General features: G+C 46.4%; 1 long non-coding RNA gene across 1 annotated transcript; it reads left to right on the forward strand.

Moving 5' to 3' along the window:
• The first annotated feature begins 675 nt into the window (after positions 1-675).
• On the forward strand, positions 676-14,619 carry LOC132649237 (uncharacterized). The gene is made up of 4 exons (XR_009587669.1): positions 676-2,594; positions 8,083-8,254; positions 9,428-9,499; positions 9,699-14,619. It is a non-coding gene; the product is annotated as an uncharacterized LOC132649237 (long non-coding RNA).
• The last annotated feature ends 2,485 nt before the right edge of the window (positions 14,620-17,104 follow it).

Genomic DNA, 17,104 nt, shown 5'->3' on the forward strand with positions numbered 1-17,104 from the left:
GTTTATCCCTAGGAGTAAGATTGAGAATCTGGTCTGGGTTTCTCAGGGCAAGCTGGGTTGGGGTGGGGAGTTGGGGGTGGGGGGCTCTCTGCTTTGATAGAGCAGTAATCGTCCAGGGTTTTCTAGTTACAAAGTAGATGGTTTATTGGGCCCTGGCTGGCTTGTCTCCTCTCAATGGCCCTTCCCTTCTGGCTCTGGGCCCTCCATGCCCATTGGGTGTGTTGTAGTCTTAGTCTTCTTCTTTTTTTTTCAATTAAGTTAAACTTGTTGGAGGTTTGAGGTAAACTTGCCAGAGTATGTCCTCTCCTTCCATTACAAAGCTCCTAGAGGTAGAACTTGGGCTGTCAGGTGGTCGTAGGGGTTTGGGGGGCTGGGGGTCAGGAGGTAGGGGTGTAGTGGCACAAGCACAATGCCAGCCCAACCCTAATCATCTTACCAGCCCAAGAACCCCAAGATTCTTCCTTAGTGAAAGTTATTTTTTAAAAACCCTGCCGGACTGGTTACGATTCTTTAGAAATAGGCTATAGACTGGGGTAGGTTCTCAGTGACATGCTTGGCACCATACTGATTTCAGACAAAGCTCCCATAGTTGAGTTTGTTCATAATTCCTGTTGGATTTCAGTTCTTGTGGCTCTACAGGTCGTTGGTTTTGGCAACTTCAACAGGTGCTCTGGGCTCGCATGGAGTCGCTCGAGTGCTGAGAGCTACCGTATGGTATGATGTAGACAAAGATGGCGCTCCAGAAGAGTGCTCGCTTAATATACGTGAAAACCTAGATGGAGTCACTGCTACCACAGACACAGGAGGTGGCATCTAAGACTGTCATCCCAGTGGGTGGGAGGCAGAGGGAGGAGGATCCCAAGGTCAAAATCACCCTCAGCTAATTAGCAAATTTGAGGCCAGCCCAAGGCATTTGATACCCTGCTTAAAAAAAAATAAAAAGGCGGTTTAGAATGTGCAGTTGGCGATTTGACTGAAAAGGGTCATTCAGGGAACATGTGGGACAAGGCATTATGTGGGCATAAGGTTATTGTGTAGTTCAAATGCTGATTTCTGTAACCCTCCCCATATATCTGGTTGCAGTCCTTGTTCTGAGAACCTCCTGTCTCAATGTTGTGTAAACACTGCTCCCCAGTTGTCCCCTGATATGCCAATAATAAAGCAGATTACAGACAGCCACTGTAAGGGAAGAGAATAGGGCTGGACTTCCTGCCAGCCAGGGTAGGAGGAGGAAAGGAAGAAGTAGGGGATTCAGAAGATCCAGCCACGGGCAGTTATCCAGGAGGGTGATTCCAGGAGAAAGAGCTCAACAAAGAAACTACAAAGTGCAAGTGTCACTGGGATGCACACAGGGAGAAATCCAAATTGGCTTGGAGGGCTAAGAATAGAGTAATAAGGGGCTGGAGAGATGGCCCAGTGGTTAAGAGCACTGCTCTTTGAGAAGTCCCTGTGATGGCTCACAACCATCTATAATGTGATCTGGCGCCCTCTTGTGGCGCTCATGTGTTCATGCAGACAGAGCACTCCTATACATAAAATAAATAAATGTCTTTAACAACAACAACAAAAAGAACAGAGTAATGACTGTTCAGTTATTGTGCTGTGAATTATTAAACAGATATAAAAGAGTCCCAGTTATTTGTGTGATAGCCAGGTTAAGAGAGAAACTGAGAAAAACGAACGTAGTTTTATAAAAATAACTGTAACGACATTGATGTTTTCGGAGCAGTGAGGTGATGGCAGCAGTGACATACACACCCTAAGGCCCATGCCGGCTAAGGACCGTGGTGATAAATGACGAATGGTGACAGACATCCTGAAAGCGTCCCTCAGCTGAGGCTGGCAGAACTGCAGCAGACAGGGGCCAAGAGAACAGGGTACCTAGACTTTTCCTTTCAGGATGCACCTAAGCTTCAAGAGGATTAGTCTCCAAGGGATAGACCCCAGACTCTACAGGTTCGAGGCTTTTCTTCGTTTTTGACTGCTTTGTTTCTCCTGTGTGGTAAGACAGAATTTGATTGGGTATTTTGAACGACTAGGCAGTAATATTGAAGTGGGGAAGGAGAAAGAAAGGTTGTTGCAGGAGAGATGTGATGGGGGTGGTTAGGTAGTTTAAGGACGTTGACAGCCCATGATTTTGTTTCTTGTTTATTTCTTCCTCTAGGCTCTCGGGGTCCCTGCCACAGCAGAATTCACTAGTCTGTGTCTGTGTCTAGCAAGAAGTTTGTGTCCCAGCCCTCCACTTGGAAACAGGTCAACTGTGCCTGGAAACACAGACTTAGAGCAAATGGAATGCATCCTTTTTACTGAAACACAACAGAAACTGTGCTTCATTCTGACTCCAGGGTGGGCAAGGCCATTCAGGGGTGAGCCGAAACCTGAATTATTTATACTCGGACATAGCCTAACTTCCCCGAGGCAGTGACCATAGGGTAAAGAGAGGCGACGTTTAGCTGTTTTGGAGTGCACTGGTATCACCTTCTGGAGCAATGTTTGCACTCACTCAAGAGGTGTTCGCTTTACTGTCTTTTTAACAACGATTTTGAAAGTTTTGATGACGGTGTGGGCAAGGCAGGGCTGACTTCTGAACCTCAGTAAGTGCTTTGCTAATGTAATGCTTCTCGTGTCTGATGTAGCATCTGTCACATGAGAGCTGCTCAGGAAACATGCAGGGGAATGAGTGATGCTTGTATCTGAATGCTTTCGTTGTCCCCCTCCCCCCTTGTTTTTGAGTTCATGTTAGAATTCCTTAAACGTCTGAGCTGTATCATTCCTAATTCTGCAGAGACGGAAACATGCAAAATAAAAATAGATTTTTTTTTTTTGAGAGCATGGGTGGGGTGGGTATGTGGGGTGGAGGGTGAGATGAAGTTGGGGAGGGTGCCTTGGGCTCTGCCAGACCTACATAGCAAATCACCTTTTAGTGGTTAGTTTTGTCCTTTCATTTAACGGATTAAATAAAGAACACACACACATACATAGAGGCCTATGGGAGACCTATGAGAAACCTATTAATACTAAAGTTACATGCCAAATAGTGCTGTGTGTATTTTCTTGGGAAGACATAATTTTTAAGAAGCTAAACGGAAGCTTATTTAGTAAAATCACTTATCACTTAAATTTTGATAAAAAGGTACTTTTGCATAACATTGGACTCAGAAGTAGCATCACTTTTATTGTTTTTAAGTAAAAGGGTGCATTTCATTTCCAGGTACAGTTGACATTTCCAGACTTAGGCCCAGGACATAAATCTCACTGAAAACTTCAGACCTCTTGCTGCATCAAAGACTAAAGAGAATATTAACTAATTTCTTATTTACTCAGAGGCAGTAAATGGACATAAATGGTCTTTTCTCTGACCATCCGGACTACAGCTGCCCTGAATGTTTTCTGACTTTTCTTCAGGTTTAGGATGCAAAGCAGTTAAATCAAGGGTTGCTTTTGTTTTGTAGATGTTTTCACTAAATTCACTAGTGGGTGCTCGCCTGTGTCTGAGACCTGCCAGAGCATAAGCCTGATTTTGGCACTCCAAGCCCCACGGCTGCTAGCAAGGTTTACCTTGGCTTGATCTGGGCCATGTATGACACTAGATTTTCTGGATGTTCTAAAGCTGCCTTGCCAATTCGATGCAAATGTATCAAACACACCCAAGGCAGGCACCGGTGGCCAAGTTTCTACCGGCGGCGCTTACCCCTGACTGCAATCAGCAGTAACTGCAGTCAGGTGCCCGTGGCTGCCTGGGTACTGGGACACAGGTCTTTACTAACGGTCCATCCTGGGCTTGGGTGTTGAGCTGGTGGAGAGGAGAAGGCTGGCTACAGAAATCCAGACTCTTGCAGGAGAAATGGTCTTCCCCAGAAAAGGTGGGCCCTGGTTATCCGGTGGTCGGCGCTGAGATCATAGACATACAGGTGACATTGCATGGACTGAACAGGTTGTATCTATTTACACACACACACACACACACACATCAACAATTAAAAAAAGAGACCATGCATTTGAGAGAGAGCAGGGAGGGTGCATGGGGGGGGGGGCTGGAAAGAGAAAAGGAAAGGGGGGAATGATGTAATCATAATTTCAAAAACCAAAAATTACTATAAATTGAAAAAGAAATTCAATCTCTTTGTGTCTCCCTTTTTGTTTTCTTTGTGTGTGTTTATGTACTTGTGCACATGTGTGCATGCCCATAAAGTGGGCAGGGGTTGGCATAACTGACTTCCTCTTTTGCTCTCTACTTTATGTATTGAGGCAGGGTCCCTCAGCGAACCCTGAGCTACAGTTTTGGCTCCTCTAGTTAACAGCTGACTCGGGAGAACATTCTGCCTCCACTCCCTGAGCTATAGAATTACATGTGCCACCTTGTCCGCTCAGCTTTTATGAGCATTCTGGAGAGCCTGTCCAGGAGGCGTTGGTGTGGCAAGAGCATTACCCCCTGGGCCATCTCTCCACCCCCCTTGTCTTCTTTTAATACAGAACATGTTCACAGTGTAGGATGTAGACAGGAGACAAACCTCTGGCATGCCTGTGAGGGCGTTTCTAAGTTAGGGTAATTATGGTAGAAAGACGGCCCCAGCTCTGGCTGTCACTATCCCACGGACTGGGGCCACAGGCTGAATGAAAAGGGGCAGCAGGCAGAGTACCAGCATTCATCTCGTCCTGCTTTCCAATTGCAGCTGCAAAATGACCAGCAGCCTCAAGTTCCTGTCTCCATGACAGACTGCACCTGCAAACTGTGAATCATAGTGAGCCTTTCCTTCCCTCCTTCCTTCCTTCCTTCCTTCCTTCCTTCCTTCCTTCCTTCCTTCCTTCCTTCTTGTCCTTCCTTCCTTCCTTCCTTCCTTCCTTCCTTCCTTCCTTCCTTCCCTCCCTCCCTCCCTCCCTCCTTCCCTCCCTCCTTCCTTCCTTCCTTCTTTTCTTCTTTCCTTCTTCCCTTCCTTCCTTCCTTCCTTCCTTCCTTCCTTCCTTCCTTCCTTCCTTCCTTCCTTCCTTCCTTCCTTCTTGACCTTCCTTCCTTCCTTCTTGATCTTCCTTCCTTGAGTTTACTTTTCGCAGGTATTTTCACTGGTAACCTGTCAAGTAACTAATAGGCTTGCTTTTCATTTTGGTGGGTTATAGAAGGATGAAGGAGAAAGGCAAGAAAGCCATGTTTACAGAACAGATCTGTGTTTGCAACTGGACACAATGTTCACCTTTGATTCTCTACCAACTCTGGAAAACAGAGATTTAGATGTAGGATACTTCCAAGGAAACTCCAGTTTCTGGAAGAAACAACAACAACAAACAAACACACACCCCCCGAATGCTTTTCTACTGAGCATGTATTTAAATGCACATATTCAAGGTTGGGTTCAGCAGTTGGTACCATTTTCATCGCATGGCACAATAATTAACTCTTCTAGTACCATAAAGGAGATTTGTGGAAACTACAAGCTCACTATAGCAACTGAATAAGTCTATTCTATTCAGACCAGGAGCTTATCTCAAGGTAGCAATGGATGAATAAAAAGAAATTATGACAGGGCATCTAATGTCTATATTTCAAGTTTTACATGAATCACCTCAGAATGGAGCTGCTGTTGGTTTAATGTACCCCTGGGATATTGCTTCTTGAAATAGGGCTGTATTCTGAGAAGTAAGCTTCGCCCCAGGAAAGGATTGAAGAGAAGAAAATTAGTCCCTTTGTCCCACTTGGGCTTTCATTGGTACCAGCTGGGGCGGGTTATGGCTCTCAACCCAGCTCCTAACAGTCACTTAAAGGGCCCCAAAGTCACACGTGGTATCAATTAACTCTAGGAACTCGAAATGCTTTTGCATTTGTGTTTTCATTTTTGTTTTTCATACCCATGCTTATTTTCTAGGACTGTGGTGTGATGGGGGGGGGCGGTGTCTACACAGATGGGCTCAGTGCTTTTCTGCACCACCCTTCAGGGAAGCAGAGAGATTTATTATAACCAGAACTTCTGGCTGTGGAGAACTGCCTGCAGCAGAAGTTGGTGAAGTTTTTCTGTGAAGTGTCAAATAACATTTTAGTCTCTGAGGGCCGCATGGTCTCTGGGAATAATCAGCGCTGCTGCTATGGCGCACATGCAGATGGTGTGCAAATGAGTGGCCATGGTTGTATCCCAATAAAACTTTATTTATATAAACAGCAAGGGGCCAGATTGCTGGTACAGGTAGTCTGCTTACCCCTAGCCCGGATGTCTCAGCATTTTCTCTGTCTATGATATCAATAGCCAAACATATAGTAAGTCGTCATCAATTTTTAAATGACTAAATGCATGTATAAAGAAGCAGAAAGATGCTTCCAACTGATCATTATCAATTGTGTCACAAATAAAATGAAGCTGATAGGTGTAAACTCAGTTTATAGATAGAATAAAACATAATGTTGCCCCTTTCCTTTCTTTTTTCCTTCCTCCTTCTCTTTATCTTTTTGAGGCAGAGTTTCTCTGTGTAGCCCTGGCTGTCCTGGGACTCATTCTGTAGATCACGCTGGCCTTAAACTCAGAGATTCATCTGCCTCTGCCTCCCGAGCACTGAGGTCAAAGGTATGTGCCAGAATGCCCAGCTCAGTTACTTTTCTAGTACTGTAATAGGACATCATGACTATAGGGAACAAAGGAAGTGCTGGTGAGCGCAGTCCTGAATGACTGTGTATTTTGACATGGGCATGTTATGTATTTTGACACGAGACTGCTTGCTGACAGACACACACCTCCTACCAAGACTGGTCAGCCCCTTCCACCGAGTTGTCCAAAATAAACATGATGAGGTTCCGGGTTGCTCCCTCGAATTAGAGAAACCCACCGGATCCCAGCTTCACTGTATGTGTATCTGTGTGTCTGTCCATCTGTCCTTTTTTCATTCCCTTGCTACCGCTGATCCTACTCAGGATTCTGGGACCTGAGCCACGTGGGATACAACACATGACCAAGTAACTTGTAAATGAGATTGTTTAATGTGTGGTTTACAGATTCAGGGGTTAGAGTCCGTGACCATCAAGGCAGAGAGCATGGCAGCAGGCAGGCAGGCCTGTGCCCTGGGGAAGTAGCTGAGAGTTCCCATCTTGAGACATAACCACAGAGGGAGAGAGACAGACAGAGAGAGACAGAGAGACAGAGAGACATACTGGGAGTGGCTAGAGTCTTTTGAAACCTCAAAACCTACTCTAACATGAGCGACACACCTCCTCTAACATGGCCACACCCTTAATCCTTCTCAAACAGTTTCACCCACGGGCACTGTTCAGCCTCAAACCCTGGGACAAATTACTATGGTGCCTATTTAGCCTATCAAAGTGGACCTGGTTTCCAGGTTCTCTCAGCATCCCTTAGTCCCTACCTGTTATAGAGTATGGCTGGCATACTGCCCTCTACTCCAGAACTCTCCATCTTAGGGGCTCGATTGCCCTCCCCTCAAAGGCCCTTTCCTATATAATCTAGATATCTTGTTTACCCACCCGCTTTTGTATCTTTGCCATCTTGGCTAATGCACCTGGTACCCTCTCTACTCTCTCCCTTCCCCACTCTGCTCACATGGCTCAGGGTCATGTTCGTTCTGGACTCTCCCAGATGTCTCTGCCTCTGGCTATGCTCTCCCTTTTATCTACAATAGACTTCTCCTCTATCATATTTATCGGCAGCCATGTTCTTTCCTTCCCCCCCCCCCCAGGGACCAAGGATTCAAATATATGAGTCTATGGAGGGTAGTCTCATTCAAACTGCACATAAGAAATGAGGAAATTTTCCTGCAGAATTCAAGCTTCCTAACTCTTTTGTATGCTGTTTACTTGGCTCCCTAAGCCTATTCAAATCTGTATTACTTAATCAGCCATACTAAGGGAAGGGGAAGCTGATTCTTTCAAAGAGAATAATATTAATTTCTGCTGCATCAGATAAGGTTTTCTATTGCATCAGAAAACCCCGTCTAGGGCTGGAGACTGGGCTGTTAACAGTTGTTGAAAATCGTCTGTTGCCCTTCCTGAGCACTGGAGTTCAGTTCCTGGCATCTGTGTCAGGTGGCTCACGACTGTCTGTAGCTTGTAGCTCCGGGGGATCCAACGCTGTTTTCTGACCTCTGCAGGTAACTACACATACTCATAAATAAAAATAAGAGAAAATCCAATCCAAACAAGAAAACTCTGCATCTCAAGTGGACTTCCAGTCACCTGAAGCTCCCTCCACCTCTGCGTCCTCTTGTTCAGCCGTTTGGTCACCTTCATCGTCATACACCGCCCTGTGGAACTCACGCTAAGGTTTTCTTACTTGGAGTGGTGTGGTGGGGGGAACAGGAGGGTGGCTGATACCTCTCCCAGTGGAGATGGAGGAGCGGGGTGAAATTAGACAAGCCAACCAAGCATTTGGACCTCTTGACTAAGGTCAAACCCGACAGGGAAAGGAGCATCTTTTCGGATGAGTCATGGGTCTGGTTAGGAAAACAGGGACATCCCAGACATAAAAAAGCAAAGGAGCCTCTCACCCCGGAGTCCAGCTGAAGCGTCTCTCTAGCTTGAGCATTAAGCCTTCTATGTGATATGATGGCTCACTGGGGAAACACACTTGACTTGCAAGCCTGGTGACCCAAATTCGATTCCTGGGAACCCCATAAAAGTGGAAGGAGAAAACCAATGCCACACAGTTGTCACTTGATCTCCTTCCCATGAATACTGCGTCATGTGCTGCAACCCAAACACTTTGCATACACACGATAATAATAGAGTGAAAACACTTTAGAAAGAAAGAATTCCAATGCTTAAGATTTGCCCAAGACCCTTCTCTGCTGGCTGTAAACCTACAGACGTCCTGGGAATCTCAGAAGAAACTCCATTTGCTGCAAAAGACATTCCCCGAAGTCCCTGGACACCTGAGCAGCTCCTGGTTTCACCTTCTCTGAGTGCAACCCCATCCATATGGCCTCTGCAGCTACTCCATTATCTCACTCATCAAAGCAGAGAGAAAACGAAAACAACATTCTTTGCAGCTCATTTGAGATGTAACTTGAGTGCTGCCAAAATAGTATACTTCTCTGTCTTCTTCTTCCAAGACTCTTTCTCTTGACACCTGTGCTCAAAGTCCAAGTTAAAGAAGCCCGCACCCATTTCTTGGGTGTGCACAGTCTTTTGTTGTGGTTGTTCATCTTTTTCTCTAAATTGAGTACACCCCAACTCTGATTCATAGCGTCTTTCCTTTGAAGTTCTTTTCTGTATTGAAGTGAAGGATCAGTTTTACTGTGTTCAAGTCCATGAAAGATTAAGGAAGCTCCTTGTGTGATGGCACAGACGTGTGTCCCCGCTAACACTCACTGCAAGGACCTAGTAACTCTTTTTTTTAGCCCAAGTTGGCACCTCTGGAGAATGGGAGGGGAGTCGGGGTAGACATCTAAAGTCACCCAGGGCTTCTGATTTTTATTTTTATTATTTCTTCTCTAGACTGAATAGAGCGTTGCGGAAGAATCTTGAGCCTGGTAGACATGAGTCTTAAAACCGAGAAGAAACGGAGAGGTTTGTGGAAGGAGATGCTGGAAAGGGAGCAACGAGCCTTGCACCAACAGCTCAAGGGTGAAGGGGAAGAGGGAGAGGCATTCAGATAGAATGAGTCACCTGGGCAGGGAAAGCCCGAAACTGGGGTGACTCATGAGCTTCACCGGGGAGCGAGCACGTGCTGGCTTCAGAAACCCTGACTCCAACGTTTGCTTTCCAGGGAATGGACGTGGGAGTCTGGGCCACTTAGTGCGTGCTTTCCAGCTGTGTGGAGAAGGAGAGCCTACGGAGAGGCGATGGACCCCACACCCTCTCTTGGTTGCTCAAGTCAAGGAGCGTCTATGGAAAGATCTTTTCACCCATTTACAGTTGTGGTCCCACTATAAGACGGGAGGAGGAGGAGCCCTGGGTGGAGGGTTGGGACTTAGCCCCTGCCCTGGAGCCCCCTCAGCTAGCTCCTCCAGGGCCTCTGGGCGGAACCCACACGGAGGAAAACTGTCCCCTCTGTGCTGTCTTCTTTGGTTCCTCTCACAAAGGTAATGTATTCTGAAGCATCAGAGCCAAAGTGAGCCCTGAAAGGTGAAAAAGAGAGCTTCCTTCTATAGAGTCTGAGAGAGGACTCGGTTCATGCAAATGCCTCGGGCGTCCTGCCGTGAAGGCATTGAGTGCCACAGGCCTCACAAAGGACATTCTTCAAATCCAGGGGTGGGGAGTGGGAATAAAGGGAGCCTTACCATTGTTCTGACCGTGGGAACAGGAGTACGCCAGGGACATTGTCCCGGTCACTGCAAAGGGGCCTCCAGCCCCGCTCCTTGGAATCACACAAGAAGTGGGCCAGTTGCTTGCGCAGCCTGCAAGGGGTCATGGGAAGGTTGGATAGCAGTGAGCGAAACTACAGGTTTGTAGGACACCGGCCTCCTTTGCATGGTCTCAGCTCAGCATGCTTCCGAGCCCGCATGCAAAGAACTGTGGCTGGGCATTGAAGGGATCATAGGATTTAATGAAGATCTGTTAATCTGTACACATGGCATTATTATTTTAATTGTACAGATTTACAGAGCACCGTGTTGCAACACCTGTATACAGTATGAAAGGCTCAGGCCAATACAGTTAAGATTTCCATCTCGCACTTTACAAGTTTTTTTTCATTAACATGATTTGTTCATTTATTACTCGTATTTGTGGGGCACGGTGTGCGGTATGTATTGATAAAATCAGGAAAATCCACACTTGCATGTTTTTAGAATTTCTTTTATTTGGAAGCTCCTTTCTCCAGTTATTTATTAAATGCATAACAGATAACTGTGCAGTCCAGCCTCACTCCCACTGTCAGATGCCCTGGAACCGGAGTTACAGATTGCTGTGAGCCAGTCCATTTTTCTGGGAAGAGAACCTGTATCCTTGGCAAGAGCTGCAAGTGCCTGTAAACACAGAGCCAACCCTCCAGCCCTTGCCTGCCCTGTTTATGATGCAGGGTCCTTTACCGGGACCCAGGGCTCCCCATTAGATTAGGCTGGCAAGCCCCAGGGAGCTGTGAGTCTCTGCCTCTGTAGAGACTCTGTAGCACTTGTGGGTGACAAATGTATATGACCATTCTTCACCTTTTTTTATTTTTTAAAGCAGATTCTGAGGACTGAACTCTCAGGGGCTGAGCTATCTTCTCTGCCCGGGAGAATTCCTTTCTAATGGTCTATGTGGAATGTTAACTATGGGCCAGGCATCCTGGCATGGATGAGAGCCACTCATGTTCTTCAGGGGACTGGCTTGCTTCCCTGGGGTATCTGTGGACAGTCACCCGAGTCAGGAAACAGGGTTGCCCCTCCCAGGGAGTGGAAGAGGACATGGGGGTCATTTCCACAAGAATGCACAGGACACAAAGGCTTTGACCTTTGCCACTTAAGTAGCTAAGCCAGGAAAAGAGCAGAGGATTTTTTTTTTTTTAAACTGGTCTCCTTTGTTAGTATTTACCGACTCCTTACTTCCTGGGCACCATGGAAATCCCCTGATCGCAGGAATGTTCGGTCAGATGGGGAAGGCACAGGAGTTGCTTTTATTGGTTAAAGTCAGAAATTCATAGTGCTGAGGAATAGTAGCCGGCTGGTCAAAGAGTTTACACTTTGAGAGGAGAAAGAAAGCACGTTAGTTAGCCCACGCATAGAGAGCGGGAGCCTGGAAATGTGAGAAATGTTTCTGGTTTTCTGTCAAAGGTAGTTAGCCTGGCAAGGACTCATTTCCAGAACCTTGCCCTGTCCCTTTGCCTTGATTAGCCAGCAGGGTCAGACAGCGCAGTCCAGCTCCCCCCTATAGGATGAGACACAGTCACCACCTACATCCAGGGTAAAAGAAAGTCTTGGTCAAGTGTGCTTGCTAGCCAGGCTTGGGTCTTGGCTGCCCTTTTTGGAAAAATGATTGCTCCGTAGAGCTGCTTTCTCTTTGTTCCTGGGTTCCGCTGTGCGACATTATTCTTTATTCTTGGAAGTGACAGGAGAACCACTTGCCTGTTGCAATAAGCCGCAGGGGTGCTGCACTGTGGGACCGGTTTTCGGTAGTGTGAATCCTGCCAAACTGTTGGCAAGGGCTGTCCTGGTTGGTTGATGTTCTGGCCTGATGCTATGGTGCTTGCTGTTTCCCGGCATGCAATTCCCACCATGCAAACGAAGGCAGCTGGATGGTAATAGACTGCCGCTGATTCTGCTGTTCCGGTGGAGAACGTCGGATCTTTCTGTTCTGAGGATGCTTTGGGTACCTGCCTTGAATGGGGACTTGTTCCCTTTATGATGTTTTGAGTTCTGGCCTTCCCTCCAATCTGGTGTTTTTTTTTTTTTTCGGAGGCCCTGATAGCGCTGAAAATGTTCATCTATCAAATCATCCTTCTTAGCCTGCTAGTTGTGTGCAAGCCCTTGCAAAACAAACACTGCTGGTTTTGTTGTTGTTTACTGTTTCTGGCAAGGAGGAAAGCACCAACGAATGCTACTTTGGCAAAACTTTAAAAAACTTTATTATCGAAAACAGTCCATTCTACAGGAAGACCTAGTGCAGTGTTACATATAAAATCCTGAACTTTCACGAAGCAGTTCTTGCATTGCCTCAGAGGCAAGCACTAATGCTCCCCCATTTTGGTTGAACGGTGACAATTTCCCCAAACGACAGTGATATGGAACTTGCTTCTCTAGATTCCAGCCTTCCCTGCCCTGACCACCCCATGTTATGGTCACAGAGGAGAGATGTTTATTGATCACCTGACATCCTTTAACTGGGTACTCACTGGTTACCCCTAGCAACAGAGGGCTTTGGGCCAAACCAAACCAAACAAAACAAAAAACAGAGAACCCACTCCCACCCTCTCACATGGGTGTAGTTGCTCCTCAGTGACCCCGTCATGCTGCTGTCTGCCTATCTGTAGCATCAACCTGTCTCCCAATAAACCCCTTAAAAATAGAACAATCCGTCTCAGTGTCGGCCTTAGATCCCGAACTTGAAGACTCTCAGTTCTGCTAACGCTCAATGAAGGGGTAAAACAGGATGAGTCCCCGAGAGCCTTGAGCTCTGTTGCAGTATAGGATTCCACCCCCAGTACGTTCTGCTTCGGGAACCTTCCCTCCTCCAGGAGCCCCCAGCCCAGCTCTGGCTCATGGGTTGACTATGAGTAAGTGGATCATGTCTGCTTTGGGAGACGTGCTTTGTGAGGGTGAGTTTGCGGAGCTTTTCCTCATAGAACTCCACCTGTGAGTCAATAGTGCTTTTCCAGCCGGCATTCTCTTACTTTACCACTGATGTGCCTGAGAGTCTGTGGTGTCTGGTGTCGGCCGTGTGGTATTCAGGGATGTGGAGGAAGAAGAGGTGAAGTGACGAGACCACCTGTGTGGTTCAGTCTACTCTGCGAGGCTCTGTTCCAGATGGCTTTCTGTGGTTGAGACAGAGGCCCAGGAGGAAAGAACTTACAGGGAAGAAAGGAGGGAGAGCTCTCTCTAGTTTGGTCCATGACTTTGGAGGCTCAGGTTCATGTCCTGAGAGTTACTGAGGCAGAAACAACAGGTGGTGTGTGGTTAAGGCAAAGCCACTTTGCTTGCCTTGTGGTGGCCCGGAAGCAATCGGCTGCACCCTAGTTTCCCCTTCAAGGCCACACAACCCTCCAACTGGACTCCACTCACTGAAGTTGCTAGTACGTCCATGCTGAATCACCTGGGACCAGGCTCCCACAGAGGACTCTCTGGGTGCTACTGCAGATCCCAGTTGCAGAGCACAGTTCTGGACCAGTGGAAAGGAGCTATTGGGGAAAGCTATGGCCGACTAAGTGTTTATCATTAGGCTATAATTATTGCAGTGGTATTATTTAACCAGCTGTCCATCAAATAAAGACACAGGCACCTGTTGTATTTTGTAAAATAGCTTTTACCTGGGGCACTGTAGATATTAATCCTCTAAACTAACTTCTCCTCCCAGGCCAATCTCGAGCTTTCTTCCGTCCATGGTCCCAAAATACTAATTAATGTTCTCCGTCTCCTCCATCCATGCTGATCCAGCCATGTGTTCCTTTCCCACTAATCCGTATCACCGGTCCATTTCCTTCTCCGATCCTGTCTTTCTTCTCTACCTCTCCTCATGGTTCCTCGATCCCAGGCTGTGAACCCCAAACTCTACCTCCCTTTCTTCTGCCAAATCCCAAATTTCAGCATTTTAAAAAAATCAACCAATCAGCGTTAAATTAGATGGAGCAAGGTTTACACAAAAAGGACAGGTGTATGTGAGAATGTGCTTGTCTGGGCAGGGACAAGATCTTGAGGGCCAGTAATTAACACTAAAATACATAGCACCAAGCCAACCCTCAACAGGAACCTTCAGGATTATTCTATTTGAAGCCACTCTGCATGCTGTGAAGTTTTACAGAGATGAGAGCAGTAATTGCCACTAGTATGGTATGAAAAGAATCACTGCCCCCTGATTATAGAGGATAGCAGACACCTCTCAGACACGAGTAACCACTCACAAATCAGTGCTCTCTATGTGACCACAAAACTCTGTGATCTTGGGCTGGAAAGATGGCTCAGAGATTAAGAGCACTGGCTGCTCTTCTGAGAGGTCCTGAGTTCAATTCCCACCAACCACATGGTGGCTTACAACAGTCTATAGGGAGATCTGGTGCCCGCTACTGGCATGCAAGTGTACATGCAGACAGAATATTGTATACATAATAAATAACTCTCAAAAAAAATAACTCTGTGATCTTTATTGGCCAATAAACCAAATGTTTACAGATTCCTCTTTACATACAAATATGCTAGGCATTTGAGGAGGTTGAAAACAAATGGGACACACTTAAAACAGATCCCCAGGGAGAATAGAAATGGGAATAAAATCAGGTGAAAATCTATGCTGGTGCGTAGGTTAGTGCCATCATGGAGTATTGTGTGTGGCTGGAATGGTCAGAGAAACTCAGACCCTTTCCCAGCAATAACAACAATTCAGCATTTGGAGATAACAGAAAGTCATTTAACCAGCACAAGCTGCAGCCCTCAGCTGTTACTTAGAGAGACCCAGCCTCAGTCAGAAACATTTCATTGTTTATAGAGGGTTAGGCCCGGTCATAATCTTGTCTGTGTGACCCCAAAGAGGCTTTTCTCAGAGCTGAGCAAGTTTCACAGAGGCCGAAATTTGCAGGTTTCTGGCTAAAACAATTTTGTCTTTGGCAAATAGAACCTGCTGGCCATGTTGTATTCCAGGAAAGATGGAGAGGCAAGCAGGTTTACAAGAACCGAAGTCAGTACAGTTTTAGCTCTGTTTCCTCAGAGTAGAGGCAGAGTTTCTTAGTCCTATGTAACCTAACACCTCCTGTGATGGTGTGAAAATGACCCCATAAGCTCATAGGGAGGAGCAATATTAGGAGGTGTGGCCTTGTTGAAATAGGTGTGGTATTATTGGAGGAAATGTGTCATTGGGGGTGGGCTTTGAGGTCTCAGAAGCTCAAGGCAGGCTCAGTGGCTCACTAGCTCTTCATGCTTCCTGCAGATCCAGGTGGAGAACTTTCAGTTACCTCTCCAGTACCATGTCTCCCTGCAGGCCACCATGCTTCCTGCCATGACAATAATGGAATAAACCTCTGAACTGTAAGCCAGCCCCAACTAAATGTTTTCCTTCATAAGAGTTGCCACAGTCATGGTGTCTCTTCACAGCAATAGAAACCCTAATATTTAATTAATGCTAAGGCTCACTTTCCTTTTTTCCTTCAACATCCTGTAATCTGTGAAGGATTGTCTATGTAGAACAATTGAAGAAGGGGAAGAGTTGCTTATCTTGAAGACCCAACTCAACGATGACTCTCATGGTTTATTTTAACTCCTTTGTGGTGATGTTAAGTAGCTTCTTCCTCCTAATGAATTGAAGTGTTGGAGAGAGGAAGAGGGGTCTTAAGATTCATGGAGTAAATGAAACTTAGAAGGCCCAGGAAGTAAATCAGATTTACAAGGTTCAGGAAGCTGCTGTATATGAGTTGCAGATCCCTCCTCACGTGAACAATGACAAATGCAGGGGAAAGGAGACTGTCTGGTGGCAAGTTGGGCAGGAAGCTCCACGCGTGCAGCTTTTGTGAATTACCAGCCATGCTGGGGTGGGCTTTTCAGTGACACAGTTGTCTGTGCTGCTTTGAGCAACCTCCACGAACTCACTGGTTTACTCATCTAAGATAGGATCATTTCTTTAGTCTGTTGTCAGTGCATTTTCTGTTGTTCATGTTTCCTTAGGAATACAACAGGTGCTGATTAAATCTGAAGCTCAAAACATCTTTCACTATGGCACCCACTTTAGAGGTTCTTCACCGATAGACCGTGATCTCCGCTGGCATCATGATTTTCTCAGTCTGCGATAATGAAATGGCTGGAACATGGAAGCTATGATTCCTGATTCTGGAGACTGGGAGGTTGAAATTCAAGGTGTCCACAGTGGGGCCTTCATGTAAGGCCTAGGCATATGGGTAAGCCCTGTCTCACTGTGTGCTCACATGACCTTTCTAAGAGAGCGCTAGACTTCTTCCTTATTATAACAACATCTGTCTCATCAGCTTCTCCTTCTCATGACCTCCTTCAGTCCAACATCTGTCTCAACATCAGCTTCTCCTTCTCATGACCTCCTTCAATCCTTCCAAAGGACCTCATTCCAACACTACAGCATTAGCGGATCAGAACATGAGCTTCAAGATATGAGCTGGGGCCGGGTGGGATGGTCCTGTAAGTCTGATCCTGTAACATTTGGATGAACCTCAATTCTGCTGTGAAAGGACAAGGACACCACAGACTCTGCTCCCTCAGCTTTGCAATGGGGAGACGGCATCCCCAAGAGTTCTACTTCACTATCTGGTCTTTCTGCTCCTCTAAGGCCACTCTGACATCAACATCTTCATCATACTTGGAGGAGAAGCTTTGAATGTAACATCGGAGCACACTTCTTTATGCGTTCATGATTAAAACCTCCCGGATGCATTTGCGATGAACAGAGGCTGATGAGCAAAGCACACAGCTTTCCTAGACAGTGACTAGGCTGATGTGGAATGAAGAGAGGTCACGTCTCAGTTCCTTCCCAGCTCACCACTTCATTGATACTCCCCCACTCCTCAGTTTTTTTTTCTTCTATTTA

Source organism: Meriones unguiculatus, chromosome 19, assembly GCF_030254825.1.
Source record: "Meriones unguiculatus strain TT.TT164.6M chromosome 19, Bangor_MerUng_6.1, whole genome shotgun sequence".
Taxonomy (NCBI): domain Eukaryota; kingdom Metazoa; phylum Chordata; class Mammalia; order Rodentia; family Muridae; genus Meriones; species Meriones unguiculatus.